The 22756-nt window shown below is 35.4% G+C and overlaps 2 long non-coding RNA genes across 3 annotated transcripts in view; one reads left to right on the forward strand and one right to left on the reverse strand.

Annotated features, from left to right (window-relative positions):
- Positions 1–1585: 1585 nt before the first annotated feature.
- On the reverse strand, positions 1586–17774 carry LOC147841813 (uncharacterized). The gene is made up of 4 exons (XR_015502715.1): positions 17658–17774; positions 17350–17418; positions 17137–17233; positions 1586–2859 (listed from the first exon to the last, which is right to left on the reverse strand). It is a non-coding gene; the product is annotated as an uncharacterized LOC147841813 (long non-coding RNA).
- Positions 3665–22756, forward strand: part of LOC147841814 (uncharacterized) — a 57649-nt gene continuing 38557 nt past the window's right edge. For both annotated transcript variants that reach the window (XR_015502712.1, XR_015502713.1), the window contains exons 1-2: positions 3665–3879; positions 4808–4993. This is a non-coding gene — a long non-coding RNA (uncharacterized LOC147841814). The remainder of the gene's footprint in view (positions 3880–4807; positions 4994–22756) is intronic.

A 22756-nucleotide genomic window follows, 5' to 3' on the forward strand; every position in this document is an offset into this window, starting at 1 on the left:
TATGAACATAATATTTCATTTGGACTTTTAATCACATTTAAACATAGTGAGGATAAACGGAAGCTCAACCATACTTGCATGGTGTGCAAGTAAAAACCCCATTAGTTCTTGCTAAAGCTCATGCTGTGTGACACAAGAAAGAAGCTCATCAGTTCAAGTATTAATGCAACAACATTAGGAAAAGATACAATATGGGGCAAAACTAGATCAAGAAACAAAGTAGAAAGACTAGACTGAATGGGTAAAAACTGTATATCTGGTCACTTTAAACAGTTCATGGACAAATACATGGTGGGTTAAGAGTACCATGCAATATAAATTGGTAATAAAGTCCATATTTCTAATACTGCCTTTCATGGCGAATGGCTGTATATCAATGTGGGAAATAGAAAATCCTATTTTAAAAACTGTTTTCATCAGTGATACTACAAGCATTAAATATAGCAAAGTTCATTTTCTTCCACCCTGGAGATTAATATCATACATCAATTTAACACTTATCAGTGTCGACAAATGATGCTCTCTGCTCTAGATTACAGTGGAGAGTAAAGCGAATCTATCTGGGTTGCATGGCACAGGTGTTTGCAAACAATGCTGTTTTATAACACTGCTCATTCTGCATTAACACTAGTGTGCTTTTCTTTTGAACTTCATTTAAAATAGATAAAATAAATACAATCTCTTATAAACTGTTTCCATCATGCTTCAGAAAAAAAAAATCTCCATTCAGACTTGCTACATGATGAAAAGTTAAAAGCTAAAAATAATATTATTTAATAATAAACCGGGATGGGCAGTATTTATGATACATGTTTTTCAAAAATAGTATTTTGTCATTTGTATTGGATGGGATTTATAAAAATGGCTGAATATTTTGCATCAACATACTTTAGTGTCCTGTACTTTTGTATTTATGGTGGCTTGAGAAAGTTAACATATACTGTTATACTACATAAACTGTAAAATTGTAGTATTTTCAAAATACAAAATACAGTATTTAATTTTGATACTTGTTGTAGCTGCTGTGTTTTGTAGTTTATTTTGATACTTGTAGAAGTAAGGTATTTGGTGTTTTACTTTAAAATACATTTACATTTGCCCATCCCTGATAATAAAAAGAATAATAATACCATTTAATTGCACTGAGAGATAAAAGTCTGCTTCAAAATGTTACCTATATTCAAAACAGGACAGGTCAATAATTAGGACAAGTACAGTATGCAATCAAACTACAATGTAGTAGAATATACAGTTATAAAAAATGTGCAAATTATAATAGTTTTTATTAGTAACCTACATATAAAATCAAATTGAAAAATCTGAAACTATGTATCCACATGTATTAATATGTATATATATATATATATATATATATATATATATATATATATATATATATATATATATACATATATACATATACATATACATATACAAAAAAATAAAATAGTTTTTACTCTCTGATAGTCAAAGCGTTAAAAAACGGTATATGTTATTTATGCATTAACAAACAGTCAGGAAAAAGTGTTTTATGTAAATTCGTACCACGAGTCCAGATATATGGACAGCATTTTTCTCTATAAGTACATTATATCAAAAGATGATACTTAGATTTTATTCTCATTAGGTTTCAATAAGCCCAAATAGCAAAGAGAAATAAAAAGTGCATGTAAAAAACACCTTGAGCCTTAAGAGAAGGAAGAAAAACTGTAGAGTAGCGTGGATGACATGATGTATCAAAAGTTGAGCATTTTAAAACAACACTACACTAGTGTGAACATGAAAAGCTTATAGAGCATATAGCCATAGGAAGAGCCATTTTGGGGGGAGACGTGTCTTCAGATGACATCCTTTGATTGTTTCTCTGCACTAAAGAGCAGGTATGGGGTTCTATGTGCTGAAGCTCAGTCTCCTCTCATTAGTTGTGGTTCACATAATGCCACTACAGGGAAGTCTCTTCAGATTGAGATGCTGCTGACCTCTATTTTTTTATTTTTTTTTACAAATGCACACTCGTGCTCAAACCCTCTCCAACATCAGCCTAATACTCACGGGATTTTATGCGCAAGAGTAGCCAGAGACATGAGATGCGGCTTTAGTCCGATCCTCTCAGTGTACAGTGGCACAGTGAGCTCTTTTGATAACATTAATACCCTAAGCCTTTTGGAAGGATTTTACTGTCTGTTTACAATCATGTTCCTACTTTTGCCACAACAAAAAACAAGCAAAAAGTGGCTGAGAAATGGTGCAATAAAAGCACAACTTTACAGTGATTGAATTAGTTTTTCAATTCAATACAATCCAATCCATTTTTATTTCTACTGCACTTTTACAATGTAGATTGTGAGAAAAGGAGCTTCACATAGAAGATTATAGTAGATTGAAACTGTGTCAGTTCAGCTTTCAGAGTTGAAGTTCAGTTTAGTTCAGTTCATTGTGGTTTGGAGAGTCCAAACACTTCACTGCAAATCCAACGATGCACAGCTCCTTAAGTCCAAAACCAAGCAAGCCAGTGGCGACAGCAGCAAGGAACAAACTTCACCAATTGACGAAAGTTAAGAAAAAATAAAAATAAAAAATTTTGAGAGAAAACAGATCCAATTGGGCAGAACCCTTTCTCCTCTGGCTAAACTTCTTGTGCAGAGCTGCAGTCTAAGTGCCGGAGGCTGGAGAACACTGGATGTCCCTCCTGGAGAAGCTGCAGGAGGTCACCAGCTGGTGTAAAGGTGGGTCCTTCATGATCAATGCAAAGACTCATCGGTCACTGGGGTCTTACAGGAATCAGTCTCATGCTTTCCACTCCTCCATGACCACCACAGCAGCTGCTCAGGATACGGCCTGGTCCAGAATTATGGAAACCTTGGGGATAATAAAAACAGACTACCATAAGCGCAGATGCCGTTTAAGTTATAATGTCTTTTGGGAAGTGTTTCACTGTAACATATCTAAAAAAAAAAAAACTGACAATATAATTTAAATCAGGACACCCTGGTAAGAGATGTTGCATCTCAATGGGACATTCCTGGTTAAATAAGGAAACAAATCCTTGTTAAATAAGGAAAAAAGGAACTCACTCTTATTAATTTCAAATATTGGTATTTTGTTGTCTAAAATTAATATAAATGTCTGAAAACATGAAACCATTTTTACTTTTATTAAGTAGTAAGGAATAAAAAAAGGTATAATTTACAACATTTGAAAATTTTACTGTTTAATTGTATTTAAATAATATTTTTCTTTGAAAAAAAATGTTCATCAAGCAGTTTTAACAATTCAAAATGACATTCAGTGAGTGTAACAAAAGTTCATATAAATAGTTGATAAAATGTATATATTTAAAACAAGGATCATTGAATGAGATTAATAACTAATGTCTGCAAAACTATACTAATTACCATTTTACAATACTTTGCCACTATATTTTACATAAAATAAAATACTATTTTAGTATGATCATGACATTCTTTTACTTACAGTAGTTTAATAAGTACAGGTCAGTTTATATGTTGGACAACTAAAGTTAGCTGAAACCCCAAAGCAGACAAATTATGTGCATTTAATACACTTTCTGTGAATATAAAATCAATTTTGTATCTGTAATTTGATGCAGGCATCAAAACAGGACAAATAGTGTTTTCCCCCAGCAAACGCTGTGAAGTGAATTAGAAGTAAGATGACCTAGAAACCCCTGAGAGAGAAACAGCGCTGAAAGCTGAAGAAAGAAACAGACACCTCTAGAGAGATCTTTGTGCAAAGGCTCACTGCTTCTAGCTTAAACTTAACTTGAGGTAAAGTAGGTTTCTCAGATTACTGTACTGTAGCCTCTGGGGCCTAAAAGTGCACCTCCATCCTCATTTACAGTACAGAATGCTTGAAAAGGTAAGATCTTTCTTGTTTAAAATGTTAAAAATGTTTAAGGTCAGTAGTTTTCTGAAATCTATAGATTGTTGGTGCAACGTTGCGTTTCTGTCACACACGACAAAAATGAATATAAATAATACAGACATCCTTTTTAAATGCAGTAAATGGTTAAACATGTCTTTGTCCTACATCGACATCTTGTTAGAAAAACTGCTTTATATATTTTTTAAACATTTTTGAGCCAAATCTTCACCATAGATTCACCATAATGAGTGTTACATGTTACATTAAAAACAATACAAGTGACGTGTAATCTAGTGTCTTTGATTGAACATAGAACAATTATGTTTCCAAAAAAATCTTAAGAATTGTGTGTTGCTTCAGCTCATTTTAAACAAGTAGTTTGAACAAGCAGCAAAAATATATATTTTTTATGAAACATTTTTTTAAATCCATTTATTTCTAAAAACATATATTGATACATTTTGTTTAATCATTTCCACTGAAAATGTTAATTAGTTAAAGGACCCGTTTCAAGAACATGAGACTGAAGCCCATGTCGTGCACCGGTTAAGTTTTTGTTTCTGGATTTTTCACATATTTAACCTTTTGGAACCTCTATAAAATTGTTATGTTTTGTTATCCTTTGGTGTGCCACCTCTGTTTATTGAAGATTTACAAGTCTAACAAGTCATGGAGAAAAAAAAAAAAAAAAAATATATATATATATATATATATATATATATATATATAGTCATCTAACATTTTTTACTGCCTATTTGTCATCTACCCATCTGCTCTTAGTATAAAAAGAAGTGTATATTAGTGTGCATCCAAGAAAAAATATTACAGAGGTATGCTAAAGATAAAAGACTTGATCATGATCGCTTGCCAGTGAATGAAGCTGAAGGGAGTTTCATAAATAACATACGTGTCTTCCTCACAGGAACTCCAGACTGCTGGAAAAACAGCGGTGGAGAGAAAAGAGGAAAAAAAAAGCAGCGAATGATACACAAACCACTGGATCGATGGCTATTCAGGTCTGCAGTTTAAGAGCAGTGTGTGTGATACAGTGGATCCACAGACCACCAGAGACAACCAAGGATGACTCTAATTGACCTCAAATCTAAAGGTAATCTCAGTATAATGCAAATAAACATCGTCAAAACACTAAATGAAAAATCCAGCTGATAAAAATGATGGCTAATAAAAATGTAATAGTTAAAAGCATTTTACACCAAGACAAATTACTGTAATGATACTAAAGTGCTTTCAAAGTCCACATCACAGCTATTACAGCAGAGAGGAGCAATATCACTGGAATCCCTTTACATTTAATTTCCTCAAATTTACAGTATATATATATATATATATATATATATATATATATATATATATATATATATATATATATATATATATATATATTACAGTAGACTATAACTTGCTGTATTTCATATCTGTCAAAAAATCTGATCTATCTACGAATTAAGTCAATTACATAATGACTGCTTATTGAGTTCTGGAAGTGTTCAATCAGCCATTTTGCCTTTTGCTGCCAATAGAAGTCATCATTGACTGAGACTTAAAGCCGCATTGATCCCAAAACCTTGATTTTCAGCATATTAGCTGCATAGGATTAGTTTTGCATGTCAATTAACAACAGATGACATTTGTAGTATCCGTTCAGGCAGGATTAATATTAAACATGAAAATATGATAATTTATACAGATCACATCCTGCCTCATTTATTCAGATCCAGGCAATCCAAATGCCTGATGCAACACAGAATACCTCACTAAGGCCCAATGCCAATTCTACCCCTTAGCTCTTCCTCTTACCCCTCGTTTTGCGTGTCCACATGAAAGGGTAGGTGTGTCCCAATTCTCTTTAGCTTGAAGGTGTAGGGCTAAGGAGAAGGGGTAGATTCCCCTTCGAACAGATTTTTTAGGATTACGTTCAAAATCAAGGAGTAAGAAAATTTCCCAGAATACACCAGCCACAACGGCAGCATGGCTGCACCAGTAAGTAAAGAGATCCACAAATTAGTATTTTTTGTAATTATTTCAAATTTTTACAACGAACAAGCACATGTTTTAATACATTCATAATGGAGTTTTTGTTTTACCGTCTTGAAAAAAAAAAAAACGCTGAAATAAAAACAGCTAAATTTAGCAGCTATATAAAAAAAGCTAAATCTATAATCCCTATTAATAACTCCTATAGAGTAGTCCTACAACATTCTGTCACTTGATGACACTCAAATACCCTGTCAGAAAAGGCTAGAAAGGAGCTTTTTACAGTGTCTGCCAGGGGCGGACTGGCCATCTGGCAATTCTGGCAAATGCCAGAAAGGCCGGACCAATTTTTAAATGTGGGCCGGTCAGTTTTTATTTATATGTATTGTTTTTACGTGGAGGCAGCTTTTATCTCTTGCTAGATGTGATATTATGATAATGATGATGATAATAATAATAATAATAATAATAATAATAATAATAATAATAATAAATGTTAAGCATTTGGACCAATCGTGACGGCTGCCTGATTTCAAGATGGGCCGACCCAATCCGAGGTTACCCGTACGTAATCAAAATCTGGCAAGAATGTCATATTATTTCACCATCTGTACATCAAAATAAATAGTGAATGTGCGTGTCCGTGGGTGGGGCTATGTCGGTGTGGTAATGTGGGCTGATGTGGCTACAGTGCCAGGGCTGAATTTTTGTCCCAGTCTGCCCCTGGTGTCTGCTATAATGTTAGTGTTGTTTTCGTGTGTTTACATAGATGAATATGGCCAATGTGTAAATGCACAATATAGTTATGATTTTGTTGCCACATTATATCGTTATAATAACATGATACATGCCTTCAGTAATTTCCTGAAGATAAATACCAAAAAAATAGCTCAACTGGGATAACTACAGCAGTCTGCATCGTCCATCTAATATGAAGCAAGAGATTGTGATGACATATGATGACATGTGCACAAGCTGTAGTGCTGTCCCATTTATTAGGGGTAAAAGCCCTTCGCCTTCACACTCTGTTTCAAGGGCCAATGGGAAGGAGTAAAGGGAAGGGGTGCAACAATAGTATTGGGATTGAGCCTTATCCTTTTTGCCCTCTAACAAAGAACAAAAAATAATTTTTTTTAAGTATATCCTTGCCTTAAGTAACATATTAAAGTTTGCACAAATGCAGACTGCGCCCTCTAGTGGCTTTGTCATTTGAAATGTGCAATACAATGTACCACGCGCAACATATCTTACTTCATGCAAAAATGTATATACAATAAGCCTGTGTTGACTGTATAATTAAAGCTGCAACAGTTCAGTGCATAACTTGTCCAACATTTCACACTTCACTTCAAGCATAGTATACTTGTGTGCTCTATCTTTTTGGAACTTTAAATGCAGTTTTAAACCTTTTTTATTAAATACAATGCCGCATAAATGGATAAATTGGAGTGCATCTGTTATAGTGCATTGATGAGAATAACAGTTAATGCTATCTGGTTATCATTCTTAGTGTGAACAGCTGCTCTGTGCATGCATATCTCACACTTTATCCTTCATTAAAATGACAGAAGGATTACACATACAGTGATGCCCTACGAATAGCAACCTAAAGTGCACTTTTTTTAACATTTATTGTTTGCTATTCTCACATTTGCATGGAGAAGATGGATTACCGACATCTTTCCACACCTGAAAGGCGACCTCCCGTTCGCTCCTGACAGATTGAGGGCATACGGGCAGCTTTATTATGATGCAAAAAAAGCATGTGACCTGAATCATGCGTGTGGGCAGAAGTTGGCACGTACCTCTCAACAACCTGACATTTTGACCTGATATTTTGAAGGGATAAAAAGAAAGGAATCAATCATCGTGTTTAAGGAACAACGCCTGCACAAACAACAGGCAGATTGCGGGTGATCATCAGATTTTAATTTTCACGTCTGGTTACTGCTGTAATCATCTATCAAGTCTTGACAGCGTTGCGTCTGGCTTTGGAAATGGTGGATGTGGCCTTGTACAACGTGAATGAGTTTTAATAGGATATTCCTCCGAGGCCACATCCCTCTAATGTGATTGATGTCTGCTCGTCTTTCTCCGATTAATTCAGCGTGGCAAAACTGATTGGACAGAGAGGCAAACAGGGAGGGAGATGGACAGGAAGACGAAGAGAGGGAGACAAACCACATTTCTCAATCGGTATTGTCATTCTTAATGAGGTCAACCTATTAGCCATTCATCAAAAGCATGTCCTTTCGCAAGCTTCTGCTCAGTCACAGAGAGCATATTGAATAAAAAGATGCTACGCTCATTGGATTCAGATAAACTGGGGTGACTTTTAAAATATTTGATTGTTCTTATTTGCTTATTCACTTATTCGTGTCCCATATAAAATAAGTGCTGCAACTGAACACTCCCCCTGTCTGCTATTAGACAGAACCAACATATAGCCCCACCCTAAACTCACACCATTGGCTGAGACTGTGTTGGTGTTGTTGGGCTGGTTTGGATGTTTTGAAAGTTTCAGGAAGTTTGCATACAGCTAGTGACATATTTGTCTCAGCATATTAAAATGGCATCTGAAATGCAAAATATTATCTCTGAATGTTTCATCTAATAAATATTCTAAAAACATAGCCATCAAGCTACAATTTTTACTTAAAAATATACATCTCCCTACTTTTTTACTAATAAAACAGGCATTCACTTCAAAATTACATATATATATACATACATACATATATATATATATATATATATATATATATATATATATATATATATATATATATATATCGGCACTGGTGGGAGGCATACACTGTCTGGCAGATATATATCCCACAATATACAGCCATACTGCACTGCTATTCATTAGTGGCGTAGCGGATGGGCCCGCAGGGCACGCACCGAGGGGGGGCCCCCGCGTGATTAGGGGGGCCCGCTTCTTCGCGATTTTTAATAATTGAAAATCCGGCAACCGCAATAATCAAACCCCTAGGAACAAGTGCGGTCGGAACCAAAGTTCATGTCTGTGTTATCTGAACTCCTCTCAAGCGGTGGACTACATTCTGATTGCTTGCCGCCGAAAAGCATCATAGGTCATTACTATAAAGTTGACTTGATTTCAACTCTTCTCGATGCGCCGCGTTGCTCTTCGCCACCAGTTCTCATTGAAAATGAATGACTTCTGGCTACTTTGACGCTCTCGCCACTTTCGGTGTCAGTTTGTGATCGCTCCTTAGTTTGTGAACGCTACCCCGCGTCGTCGCTCCACCCAGCCCCACTTTCCCGCTCCTTTAGTTTGTGATCGCTCCTCAGTTTGTGAAGGCTTCCCCGTGTTGTTGCAAAATTACAAGCCTCAGGATTTATTTTTTACAGTGTATAAAGTTCTCTCTTGTAATTTTGTTTATTTCTCACTATTATTAGTTTTTATCTTATTGTTGTCCTTTTCTCCTATTTTTTTTACTTGATTTGTCTATTTTTTGCGATTCAGAGTTTTTTTTATTATCAGAATTGCGAGATACAAACACACAGTTGCAAGTGTATGAATTCATGAGTTGCACGATAGACACAATTCAGATTTTTATTTTCAAAACCCAGAATTGTGAAGGAAAAAAAATCGAAGTTGGGAGATAGCAAGCAATTACATTATTTATTTAGTTATTTTTTATTGTTTGGCAAGAACAAGCTTCCATTTGTGCTCTGTATATCTGCATTGCACTGTTTTTGCATTGTTGCTACATGGATGTATTTGCCACTGCGCATTTGTCTCCATCGAAAAACTCTAAAGTTCATTTCTCAAGAAGCTTACATTATAAAAAGCTTTTTTTCTGTGAGAATAGCTCCTTATGTGTGCTTGTTAGTGTGCGCTTGCAAACAGCTTTGATTCCCAAAGCTTTTGAAAATAGAGCATGGATCCATATGGCCTATATAAACTCAGTAAAGAAGTGTTGAGTTTGCAGTACCGTACAGGTAAATGGAACATTGCGTATTGGCCAGAAGTGCTTGTTCTCACATCCTGTCTAATGACTTTTCTTTCAGAAATTACCCTCACTGAATGAGTTATGAGACTAATCACCACTAAACATTTAAAGGTGTTCCATTAATCTGTGACTGAATCATTCAGCGCTGTAATTACCCGCTTTTGAAGACACTTAGATATGCGTATATACACTTGGAGGTTGCCTTATAAAATAATGAAAACATGACATTAGAATACAGAATAATATGAGAATACTGAAGTTGACGGCAGGGGGTCTGCAAACCCCAGGGAGTACAAAGTGGAATTGCTTGATGTCAACTTAATTATGAAGGAAGAAGGGAAATATGTATTTATGTACTTTAACCGAAGCTAATAAAATTGAAAAAAAAAAAAATCATTAAATAAACTATATATATATATATATATATATATATATATATATATATATATATATATATATATATATATATATATATATATACCTCCAATAAATGTTTCTATATGCATTGTATCTATAACAAGGGAAATTGTGGTCTCTTTTTATATATCTCTGCTGAAAAGAGTTTTTATTTTTATTCAGGCCTTGTAAATATCTTAGCCAGCAAGATCTCTATGGTCATCCTGCTACTGTACAAAATGTCTGTTAATTAATAGTTTACATGTTTTTCTGTATATTTACGATTGTGAATTGCATTATGGAACTCTGCTGTTGAATTTATGCTGAAAATTTAACTCTACAGCTTTACAAAGTGACTTGTATTGTCATTTTAGAACTTTGAAATAATAGAATGTATAAGAAATACAGAAATACATAAGAAAGTCTATGAAAGTGTGTTGGCAGTTTATTACAAGGCTTTTGTACCATAATATACAACACCAACCCAGAGAACATATCACTTCAAACTATTAAAAATGTTCATAAAAGTCACTTTTCAAGGTTAAAAAATGCATAATTTTTTTCAAAGGCAGGGTGTAAATTGCAGGGGGGTTTGGGTGGGTGGGTGACCTTGAAATACGGAAAACTGCTAATTTACTGATTTTTTTACAGTGTAGTTTTGAAGTTTATACCAGCATGTTAGTCAACTAGCAACACTGGCAACACTGTAAATGCCAAGTTCTCCAAAGTATATTAACAAAATGAGCTTAGAAAGATGCCCCATAAGGAGTACTAAGTTTTTTTATTGAAGATCTAACATCATCTACACCTTATTTTTTTCTCTTTCTCTCTTTGAGCTTTACAAAATACCACTGAGATATGCATATACCTGAAAAGGTCAACTTTGTTTCTGGCCACCTCAGTGCACATGAATCTGATGTAATTGGGCTTCTGCTGCAGTGGCCCGGAGCAAGGAAGGAGAATGATGGCTAAATTCAAAATAAATGTAAATAATAAAACAGTGGGTGAGCGGCACAAACATGCAGCAAGAGGAGAACAAAACAACTCCATGACAGTTAATGTGCTGTGCCCGAAAGTCTTTTAGGCAGCGAGCCAACTACGTATGGACTGTACAAATGAATATATTAGGACTAAGATACTAATTTGATGTCCTCTGATTAGGTTTTCTGCGAATCCAATCACTGAGGTCTCATTGAACTGCACTTCTGCTGGGAAGGAAGTGGTTGTAGGCTATTTGATTGAGGAAATAGATGTTTAATTTGCACATAACGAGACCCCGAATGTATTCGCAGCTCATTTTGAAGGCATGTTATGACAATGTGCAAAGATGTTTCTAAAACAAGTGAGGTTTATTACACCTCTGCTGTATTTTTAATGCAAGTGCCATATGAGAAAGATGCAAAATGGCTTAAATGTGAAACTACTGAAATGAAATCATAACAAAGCTATCCAAAAAAAAAAAAACAGAATCAGTTTTATTGCCAAGTGTGCTTCACATACACAAGGAATTTGTTTTGGCTACAGAAGCTTCCAGTGTACATAAAGTGACAAGTGACAACACAAAATAAATATAAAAACAGATAAACATTAGAGTTAGTCAAAAGATCTGGGTATTGAATTGTATTTACAGATTTGTTTTAAACAGTTATAAGGTGCTGTGTACAAATGCGTATATGGAGAAAGTATGGCATATTGTTATAAGGTGCTGTGTACATGTGCGTATGAGAAAGTATTGCACGTTTATTGCACAGTAGGGGATTATTTAAATAAATAACATAATAAAAATTAATGAAATGGGAAATAAAATCAATAACATTAGCTGGAAAAAATAGTTATAACATTACATTTGGGAATCATTTTCAATAACTATAAAAATTGTATTCGTTTATTTTTTTTCTGAGGGGAAATATGAGTGTAAACAATATGCACAAACTACTATTTTTTCCATATTTTTTATTCATGTTTATTTAATTATTCATTCATTGATTAATTTGATATGTTTTCAAATAAATTATAGGGACCTTGATCTTTCCACCTGCATCTTTTAATGTTGACATGTATGCGTGTGTGCACTTATGTGTTCTTAACTGTTTGTCGCCATCTTGTGACTGAATATTAATACAAGTCAATTAGGGCAGGTTGCATTTTCTGCAAGCTTTACATTTAGTTAGTAAATTATTACAATTGAAATCAGTGTTTATGATTGATTGTTTACTTTTGTGTCAAGTATCATTGTAATAATCAACATAATGTATATCTACTAGCTAATTGTTTTCGCCGGAAAAACGGCCTGTGCGGGGACGCAGTGGCGCAGTAGGTAGTGCTGTTGCCTCACAGCAAGAAGGTCGCTGGTTCGAGCCTCGGCTGGGTCAGTTGACTTTTCTGTGTGGAGTTTGCATGTTCTCCCTGTGTTCGCATGGGTTTCCTTCGGGTGCTCTGATTTCCCCCACAGTCCAAAGACATGCAGTACAGGTGAATTGGGCAAGCTAAAATTGTCCATAGTATATTAGTGTGTGTGAATGTTTCCCAGAAATGCGGCATAGAAATAGGAAGGGCCTGCGCTGCATAAAAACGTGCTGGATAAGTTGGTGGTTCATAAAAAAAGAAAATGAATGAATGAATGAATGAATGAATGAATGAATGAAAAAGACCTGTTATTTATAGAACTGTCCTCTGACAGTCAAGCTCAGTGTTGCCAGATTGGGCGGTTTTCCATCTATTTGGGCAGTTTTGAGCTTGATTGTGAGGGTAAAAAATCACATATGCGGGTTGACAAAAATTAGGTGGTTTTGAAACCCCTACATACATCACTTAATCTTCACTACCCACTTATGATTGCCACAACCCCTCTTATGACAGCCTTTAACTGTAAAGGCGTTTTTTTTTTGTGTGTTTGGGCAGGTTTCGACAGCTTTTGGGCTGGAATCAGTCAGCTATATCTGGCAACACTGGTCAAGCTGCTAATTAGCCTGTTAGGTTTTATTTTGAGAGAACAACCAGCCTGGTATCCCTTACATAAATACAAAACTAAACAGAAATACAGTACAGCACAATTTTTGTTGCATTATGAAAACCGCACATGGGTCTGTCTTTGGCTGTGCTCCTGTCTCACTCAGCATTCTGTAGCCCTCTTCAGAGGCCTGTCGGAGCTAATTAGCACATGATGCAGAGTCGCATGTCCCCTCTGAGTGTATCTAAGAGAGTGTGTAAGAAAAGTAGGAAGAGACAGATATAGGCTGAGCTGAAAAGTACAAATACAGTAGGACTTTAACTAGAATATTTATTAAGGGCACAAGTACTTTTTTATTCAGTGTGTAATATTGCTTCGATTAATTGAATTAATTTTCTTATCTACTAGATCCGGAGGAACATCGATTGGTTGCAAATTAGCAGTGGAAAAAAAAAACTCTGGTCCAGATGTGATTGGCTCATTTCCTGACTCATAATAATTAAGAGCTTCAGTGTTATTAGGCAGGAAACCAGCTTGATGTTTGTGTTTGCAAATTACATGAACAGAAGGTTTTACAGAGCCCCTGAGGGGGAATGGAAAAAAATAAGAGATATTGGAAGAATATGTCTTAATCCTTTTAAATTCATTCATTCATATTCTTTTCAGCTTAGTCCCAATATTAATCAGGAGTCGCCACAGCGGAATGAATTGTCAACTTATCTAGCACATGTTTTATGCAGCGGATGCCCTAGCCACAACTCAACCCTTGGAAACACCCACACACTCTTGCACACACTCACATACACTACGGCTAATTTAGCTCATTCAATTCACAGATCATGTCTTTGGACTGTGGGGGAAACTGGAGCATCCGGAGGAAACCCACACAAACACAGGGAGAACATACAAACTCAACACAGCAATGCCAACTGACACAGCCAGGGCTCAAACCAGCGACCTTCTTGTTGTAAGGCGACTTTGCGACCCACTGCGCCACCATGCTGCCATTAAATTCACGAGATCTTAATTTTTTGTGATTTTTTTTTTTTTTTTTGCTAATAAAAACAACAAAAACACAAAAACAATTCCCTTAGAAACTTTGATTCTTTCACAAAACATGTTCCTGCTACATAAGAATCATGCTACATTACCGGAAGAAACATTGCATTCCTTTCTCTGACAAAAAATTTCCCACAGTCCCCAAGATCTTCTTTTGCAAAATATTGTTTACCCAATAAACTCATTTCATTTTTCTGCTAAATAAGAAGAGTTCAGATGCAAAAACCTCTAAATGCCATCAGATTTTTTCTCTAAAATTAGCATTTTATCAGTCTCCTGTGTGTAGGTAATTTCATATTTATGGCAAAAAAAGTAATTTTCATGGTCTTTAAAGTTAAATAACTCAACATTCATGTTTTCAATACAATTCATGTTTATTTCTATAGCGCTTTTACAATGTAGATTGTGTCAAAGCAGCTTAACATAGTTCTTGTAAAATCCAGATTTTAGAGCTGAAGTTCAGTTTAGCCATGAGCCGGGAACACTTCCCAAAAGACATTGTAATTTGAACGGCATCTGCGCTTATGTTTGCATGGCCAACTGAGCCTGGTTTCTCTCAAGGTTTTTTTCCTTCACTTTTGTCAATTGGAGAAGTTTGTTCCTTACCACTGTCGCCACTGGCTTGCTTAGTTCGGGACTTTTAAACTAAACTGATACTGAACTAAACTGAACTTCAACTTTGAAAACTGGACTGATCCTGTTTCAATTCACTATATACTTTTCTATGTTAAGCTGCTCTGACACAATATATACAAGTGCTATAGAAATAAAGATTAATTGAATTGAATTTAGTTCAGTTCAGTGTGGTTTAATTTTTACTGCTGAAAGTCCAAACAAGAGCAAATCCATCGATCCATCCACAAGTCCCAAACCAAGCAAGCCAGAGGCGAGGAAAAACAAAGGAGGATGAGAATAACGCTAATTTTTGATGGAAATTTCAGACAACACTTAGGTTTTGCATCTTCATATGCACACAAGTGTTGCACTCCCCCCAAAAATATCTTTCACGTTTGTCATTCCCTGAGTTAATTGAATTAAATTTCAAATATTAACAAACTGTTTGCACTATTATGTTGTTAAAGAAAGATACTAGAGTCAATCTAACAAAGAAACACCGTGTTACATTCTCTTTTCTAGTGTATATCGTGTTGTCAGGTTAGGTGAATGTCACACCACATGGGGACTATAGGGACAAAAACCCTGAATCAGCCCGGCTGTCAGTCAAACTGACAGATTCTGTGCCACAGAGCTGAGGGAAAAATGACTACACTTCAACACTCAGCTTTTGCATTGCTTCAGAAAGAACCACAATATAACTCACAAAAATAATATTTCGTATATAATTTCCTCTTAATATTTGTACTAGGGCTGCACTATTCTGGCTAAAATGAGAATCATAATTTTTATTTTATATATATATTTTTTGCTTAAAATCAATATCACGATTTTCTCACCATTCAGTAGATGTAAAATAAAGATTAATATGAGTAGGCCATTATTATTGTTAATTCTCAAACATATAAAACAATAATAATAATATTAGGCCCATGTGAAGGTCTACTGTTGGTTAAAATGCTAAAACTTGAATTGGTTGATTTGAACAGACTTTTAATATGTCCTGGTTGTTAATTCACAGTAAAGTGATGACGTCAGAATACAACTATTCATAATTCTGAAGCTGAATTATTATTTTTGATTGTTGGACCATTTTTCCACTGATAAAATGAGACATTTTTATATTCGAAGATTGCCTTTTGCTTTATATTCAACATTAAATAAGTTAGAGTAGTTATACTGACCTAGTAAACATTTATTTTCATGCTGAATCGTAGAAAAGCTGACTTAAGATCGTGTGTAGGGTCATCAACCGAGATCGTGATCTTTTTTCAATTAATTGTGCAGCCCTAATTTGAACTAAATGTATGTTGTTTGGTCTTTATTATTAATAGTCAATTTGATCATTAATGAAAGATCACAACCTCATTAAGCCTAAGAATCACACCTGTAACTGCTCACTAAAAATCGACTCGTTGACATTGACTAACACTTTTTTTATTAATATGATTTAGCTTTGTATTGTCGTATTTTTTTTTTAATAATCCCAACAGCTAGTCTTTAAGTGCTTAGCACAGCATATACTGTATACAGAGATCAAATAAACTTGTGTACCTGTGTATCCAAGTGTAAATGAGACTGTGTTTTTATGTGAGGCTAAGACGGTCTTATGCTTAGTCAGACAATATGAGAAGGCTTAATCACATCTGCCAGAGCACACTATTATAGCTGACTTCGGGTCTTATATCTCGACCTTGCTAAAAATCACATCCACTTGTACACCAATCGCCATGTAGGAAGCAATGGGAATCAGCACATCGACCTTGTGCTGAGCAAATGTATTCAGGGATTACAGATTCATTCATGAAATCTGCACTGAAAGCTGCTTAAGAGCATTTGAGAATCTCAGTGCATGTTTTGAGTAGCATGTAAACCAGATCTCAGATTTTAGTTTAGGTGAGGTCTAAAAAATATTTCAGCAATATCATTGGTTATCAGAAAGACACATTGTTTCATGCATTTGTGCATCAAATTGATCTAACTCTTCAATCTTGTGATTGTTAGTTGGTTTGTTATTATGTTAGACTGCCCCCTTGTGGCTCGTAACACAAACTGAATTAAAGACAAATGCCGACATCTTGTGGTTAAAGACACTAAGTATTTTGAATACTTGAGTGCATTAAACTGGAACCTATTAGGTACGTTTTGGTTTATTTTCATTTAAATTGGTATTCACTCATTTTCTTTTCAGCTTAATCCCTTTATTTATCTGTGGTCGCCACTGCCCACACTGTCCCACAGTAAACCCACACTTACCCACAGTGGGCCCACACTGGCATGTTTGCTGGGACAGAGGAATGAACCACCAGCTCCAGCATATGTTTTACGCAGCGGATGCCCTTCCAGCTGCAACCTATCAACATTAGTTCATTTATATTTAATTATATAAAAGTTTTGTATATCAGCCTACATTTGTTTTTATTAACAGAACAACCTTTACATATAGTACATCTTGTAATGTAGTCAAACCTTCAGCATCCACATTCTTTCTTTGTATTCAACCAGTCTTGCACTGTTTTCCAAAACAAATGAATGGAGCTGCAAGTAAAAATACTGTGTCTTCGATTAAGTGTTTACATAAATGGCATGGTTATATATATATATATACATTTATATATGTCCGTTTACAAGATCTGGGCGCACAAATATTGCGTCATCGCAGCAGAACATATCATCACGAGGGTTTTCAGGTTTGTTTGCGTGCTTTTTCTTTATTATGTTGCACTCAGATCTTGATTCCACCACAGTTTTCTGGCGTTCACAAATGCAAAACTTACCTTGTACATCTCAAAGGCGTTTACGGTCACGTACCATTCTTTAGTTCTTAAAACTACGACCTAGATCTGCTAAACCTATTTGATAACACATTCCTGTAGTTTTGGGGTTAAATGAGCAAAAGTCAACACAAGGTGGCAGCAAAGCTCGACAGACTTTTTAAATACATGACTCAACAAGGCAAGCTGACTTTATACCTGGAGAAAGCCACAGAGATGTTTTATTATATACAAAGTGTCAGGGTCTACAGAAAGTTATCCACGAGCTATTAAAACATCTTGGTTTGCTCATTGCTCAAAATTTCACTTTGCTCAAAACTCACCGAGCCTTGTTTTTACAAGACATTTTTGCACAGGTCTTGTATGCGTATTCACAGCATAGAAACAGACAAACATAGAAATGTCTGTTTAAGCAGATAATTATTATAATACAGAGAGGGAGTTTACATAAGGAATTACATAAAAAAAAGGGGGGGGGGGTTGGGGGCTATAGAATAATTTTCCAGTTTGTCAATATTTTGTTGATGACACAAACCTTATTCTTATTATACTCATGTTATTTTTTTAGTTATTATAACAATCTGAATTTGACATGGTATATTGTGATGATTAAATTGCAAAGACATACACTGTTAGACATTTCTATAATTTGCACAGTGATTTACTGTATTTGACCTAGTATAATACTGCATTTTCTTTACTGTAAATAACTGGATTTACCATTGCATTACGGAAATTTTCAGTGACGTCAAACAACTTATACAGCAATTTTCTGTATTTTTAAAAAGTTGTGTATTACACTGTATTTTCCATAACAGTTCTGATGCTGCCTTGCGTCAATTTGACTATTGTGCACCACAGGATTTGGCAAATTTTGTCAGAACTGGAGGACAACTTGCCTGACGAACATGCTGGATTTAACTAACTTTATTATGGTATACAAAAAGTTTTGTGGACGAGTATAGAATGAAGTAACTTATAAAGTAATATCGTTTATCTGGTTTGAACTTAGATTTAATATCTATTTAGTTGTTTAATTTATTTAACGCATTGCATTGATACTGCTATTATTTTAAATAATGACTGTTGATGACTATTAGCCGTCGTTCTCGTCATATACAGTTGAAGTCAGATTTATTAGCGCTTCTTTTAATTATTTTTTCTGTTTTAAATATTTCCCACATGAGGTTTAACAGAGCAAAGAAATTTTTACAGTATGTCTGATAATTTTTTTTTTTTTCTGGAGAAAGTCTTATTTGTTTTTAATTTTTTCAGAACAAAATTATTAGCCCCTTCAAACTATATTTTTTTTCGATAGACTACAGAACCGATGTTGCCGTAGGTTTCGGTTTACCCTTAGAAGGGAACCATGAGAGTGATGCAGGCAGTTTCAGAGGACACATTAGCCAAAACAAAGGAACGACGAAGAGTATTTTTTCCTGAAGAATATGAATCAAATACCAACAAATAATCCAGGTAAAAGTGCATCTGTCTGTGCTGACAACACTCAATGTTGATTTGAGCTCTTTGGTTGATTTGAGCTAACAGAGTTGCCAGTAAGTTACTGTAAAAACCCTTTGAAATGTCTAATGTAATCTGTAATCTTCTATGTTATCTGTCCTCTTTTCATGTAAGCAGTTTATGAGTGTTTTCAGTGTATGCATTAAGCAATTTATTTCCGTTTGATTTGCTTAAAATGAGCATTTCACCAAACAATGTCCTAAAGCGTTAAAACCAGTTCTCTGCACTTTTTAGGAGAAGCATTTCAAACAGGTTTCTCTGTGGTTTTCTTTAAAAATAAACTTTTATTAGGCTTTTAAAATGGTTTGAAAGCAATTCTACTTTTATCATATAAAATAATAGCAAAAATATACTGATAATATGGATAAAATTGCAAATAAATGCATCTCCCCAATCAAGGTGATGACTCTCTGGTCATAAAAAATCCCATGGCACTTCTCGTAAAGAGTAAGGGTGTAACCCCGGTGTCCTGGCCAAATTCCCTCCATCAGCCCAGATCATGGCTTCCCAATCATCCCCATCCACTGAATTGGCTCTAACATCATCTTATCATTCCCTCTATAGCTGGTGTGTGGTGAGCGCACTGGTGCCGTTGTCCTGTGGCTGCCGTCATGCCATCCAAGCAGATGCTGCACACTGGTGGTGGACCCTCTTCATGATTGTGAAGTGCTTTGGGTGTATGGCCATACGCAATAATTGCGCTACATAAATACACACAGTACATTACATTTTATTTTTGGAATGGAATAAATCCCACAGTGGGCCAGCTCACTGGTTAGCACTATCGCCTAACATCAAGAAGGTTGCTGGTTTGAGTCCCGGCTGGGCCAGGAGGTATTTCTGTGTAGAGTTTACATGTTCTCCCTGTGTTCGAGCAGGTTTCCTCGGGGTGCTTCGGTTTCCCCCACAGTCCAAAGAGTGTGTGAATAAATGTGTATGATGTGTGTATGAGTGTTTCCCAGTACTGGTTTTCAGGTGGAAGGGCATCCGCTGTGTAAAACATATACTGGAATAGTTGGTGGTTTATTCAGTTAGGACGACTTCTGAAATAGACACTAAGGCAAAGGAAAATGAATGAATGAATGAAAACAAACAGTTACATGGCTCGTAAATATATAGGCTATATATTTATTAACGTCCCATAATTTATTTAAGTCACTCACCGGCCATTGGCAGACGAGGTAAAATGTTGGTTTTAGTCCCTGGCTTTGAGTCTCTTGCTGTTCTTCTGCTGATATGTTTCCCATTACTGTGATGTTTAATGGCAGTGTCTTTATCTGCTTTAAATAAATGATAGCCATAAGGTTAATTTTGTGAAAACACTCTAATTTGCACCTATTATGAGCACTAGTTTTTTTCTAATGGCAGGAAAAAGCGCACATTGGCTGCCAAGACATCGGCCTTTACCTTGTTAAAATTCCTTGCTACGGTACTTAATGGAAATCCAATTTTCATAAGGGCCGTTTTAAGATGTATTAATTCACTCTGGTCCCCGGCAGCACTTTAGTCTGGGTGAAGGTATGCTCAAATGTCTTTTTCCTTGCCTATATTCCTCTCACCGAGGGGTTTGGGCTTTGAAGGACTCTTGGGGCGCGTGTTCTTAAAGTCCATTCTCTGGGACTGTTCCTACCAGGCCTTGCTTTGTGATTGGTCTTTTATGAGCTAATTGGAAAAGTCTGTGGCATTATGTTGGCACTCTCGCTTAATGGCATTCCTGGGTCTCGCAGGCACTTCTGGCTCTGTGTTTAATCAGTTTGACCCACGCCGTCATCTTTACCTCACTGCAGCATCTCTGCTAATGGCTCCTCTGATGTGGAATCACACTCCAGACTTTCAAAGTGAAAGATTTCTCATATTGATTTAAACAAGAATGAAGGTAGTGTTTCTTTAAAGTCACACATGGAGATGATTAAGAGGGCATCAAGAAATGATCCAGGTTTAAAAGAAGATTTGTGGCAAAATGTCAATATCATACCAGTTTTTTTGGGTTCATTTTAGTGGTACTGTGTTTTTATGCTAATTTCATGGTAATAGAGTAGAGCAGCTTATGCAATAAACATTCAAAAGGTTTTCTCAAGGCACTATATATGTGAAGGAATAATAATATGATTGCTGTTCTGTTTAATGTTTTATCCAATCTTTCTTTGTCACTTTATATAAAGATTTTTCTTTAAATTGACTTTGCAATTGCATCTACTATTTTTAAAGCTATTTACAATACATCTCAATGAGTACATTTACATGGACACCAATAATCAGATTTTAATGCGATTAAGAAAATACTCTGATTAAGAGTCTACCACGTAAAAAGCAATTTTTCATTAGTTTAATCCCATTAAGGTCATAATCGAATTAAAATTTGGAGTATGCCAATTTTAGTCGCATTATTGAAGTGGAGTACAGATATGTAAACACCGCAATCAAACTATTATCACCATGTACGATTTTTTATACACATACGGCTGTTTGACACTATTCTCTGCACCTACTGAGTCAGTGAAGAACCAAAGATACCTGCATTGTAAAATGCTGAGTTTTTTTCCCCATATGGCTTGCGGTATCTAATTCAATTAAAACAACACTCTTCCAGCAGTTCAAACTCGCATCAAGTATCTCGTTTGTCATGGGGGCATGCATGAAATGAATTCTGAATGAAAGTTCCAAACAGCTGGTAAAGTCAACAAATAAAAAATGAGGCACCCAAAATCACATGAAACTCTGGAGTAAATGTGGATAATGTGGTGAGGCAATGACGTTAATCGAACTATGAGCTTAATGTAAAACGGGATCATGAAAGGAACGTTCAAAAAGCAACTCATGTAAACACCTTAATTATATCAATAGCTACATTTCCATCGACCTACTTTTATGCACATTTTGGATATGCGAATAAAAAACGGTTGATGGAAACGCCAAGATGCGCATACATTTTGAAAATGTGCATAAAAAATCTATGCACATAACTGAGTAGGATAAACTTTTTATTCGATAAGACAAGATGCGCTTAGGCTATGATAGAAACACTTTTACCAAACAAATTCCAGTATGTGCATTAAAAAAGTCATGTGATTTTTTTATTTATTTATTTTTGTTATAATTGATCATGTGATGCAAAATGTGTGTGAATGGATAAACCAGTCGGCCGAACACACTGTAAAACATCTGAAATGTTATATTGGTCATTCTAATTTATAAAATTAAATGAAATGCCGTTACCATTTCAGTATTAGTGTTAATATATTAATAATTACCTCCAGAACTGTCAAGAGCGTCTGTGCTCCGCGTCTCACACCTTCGAACGCCACTACACTTTTATTGAGAATCGGCATAGTCTTCTGAGGCTCAAGTAATTTATTAAATGAAAAAAAGATTCACACAGCTTCTCCTACTGCAGCAAATTGTGTATTTATTGTTGATATTTAGCACCAGTTAATCAGGACGTGACGATTTTGTTCTCTTTGACTCGTTGGATGGAAATGCTGTTTTATTCGCATATCTTTTATGCGAAAATCTTGCACATAAAGTTAATATGCTGTTTTGGATGGAAAATTTTATAAATCGTTTCTGATTTCTATGTAAAC

Source organism: Danio rerio, chromosome 11 (genome assembly GCF_052040795.2).
Source record: "Danio rerio strain M-AB ecotype USA chromosome 11, GRCz13ab, whole genome shotgun sequence".
NCBI lineage: Eukaryota > Metazoa > Chordata > Actinopteri > Cypriniformes > Danionidae > Danio > Danio rerio.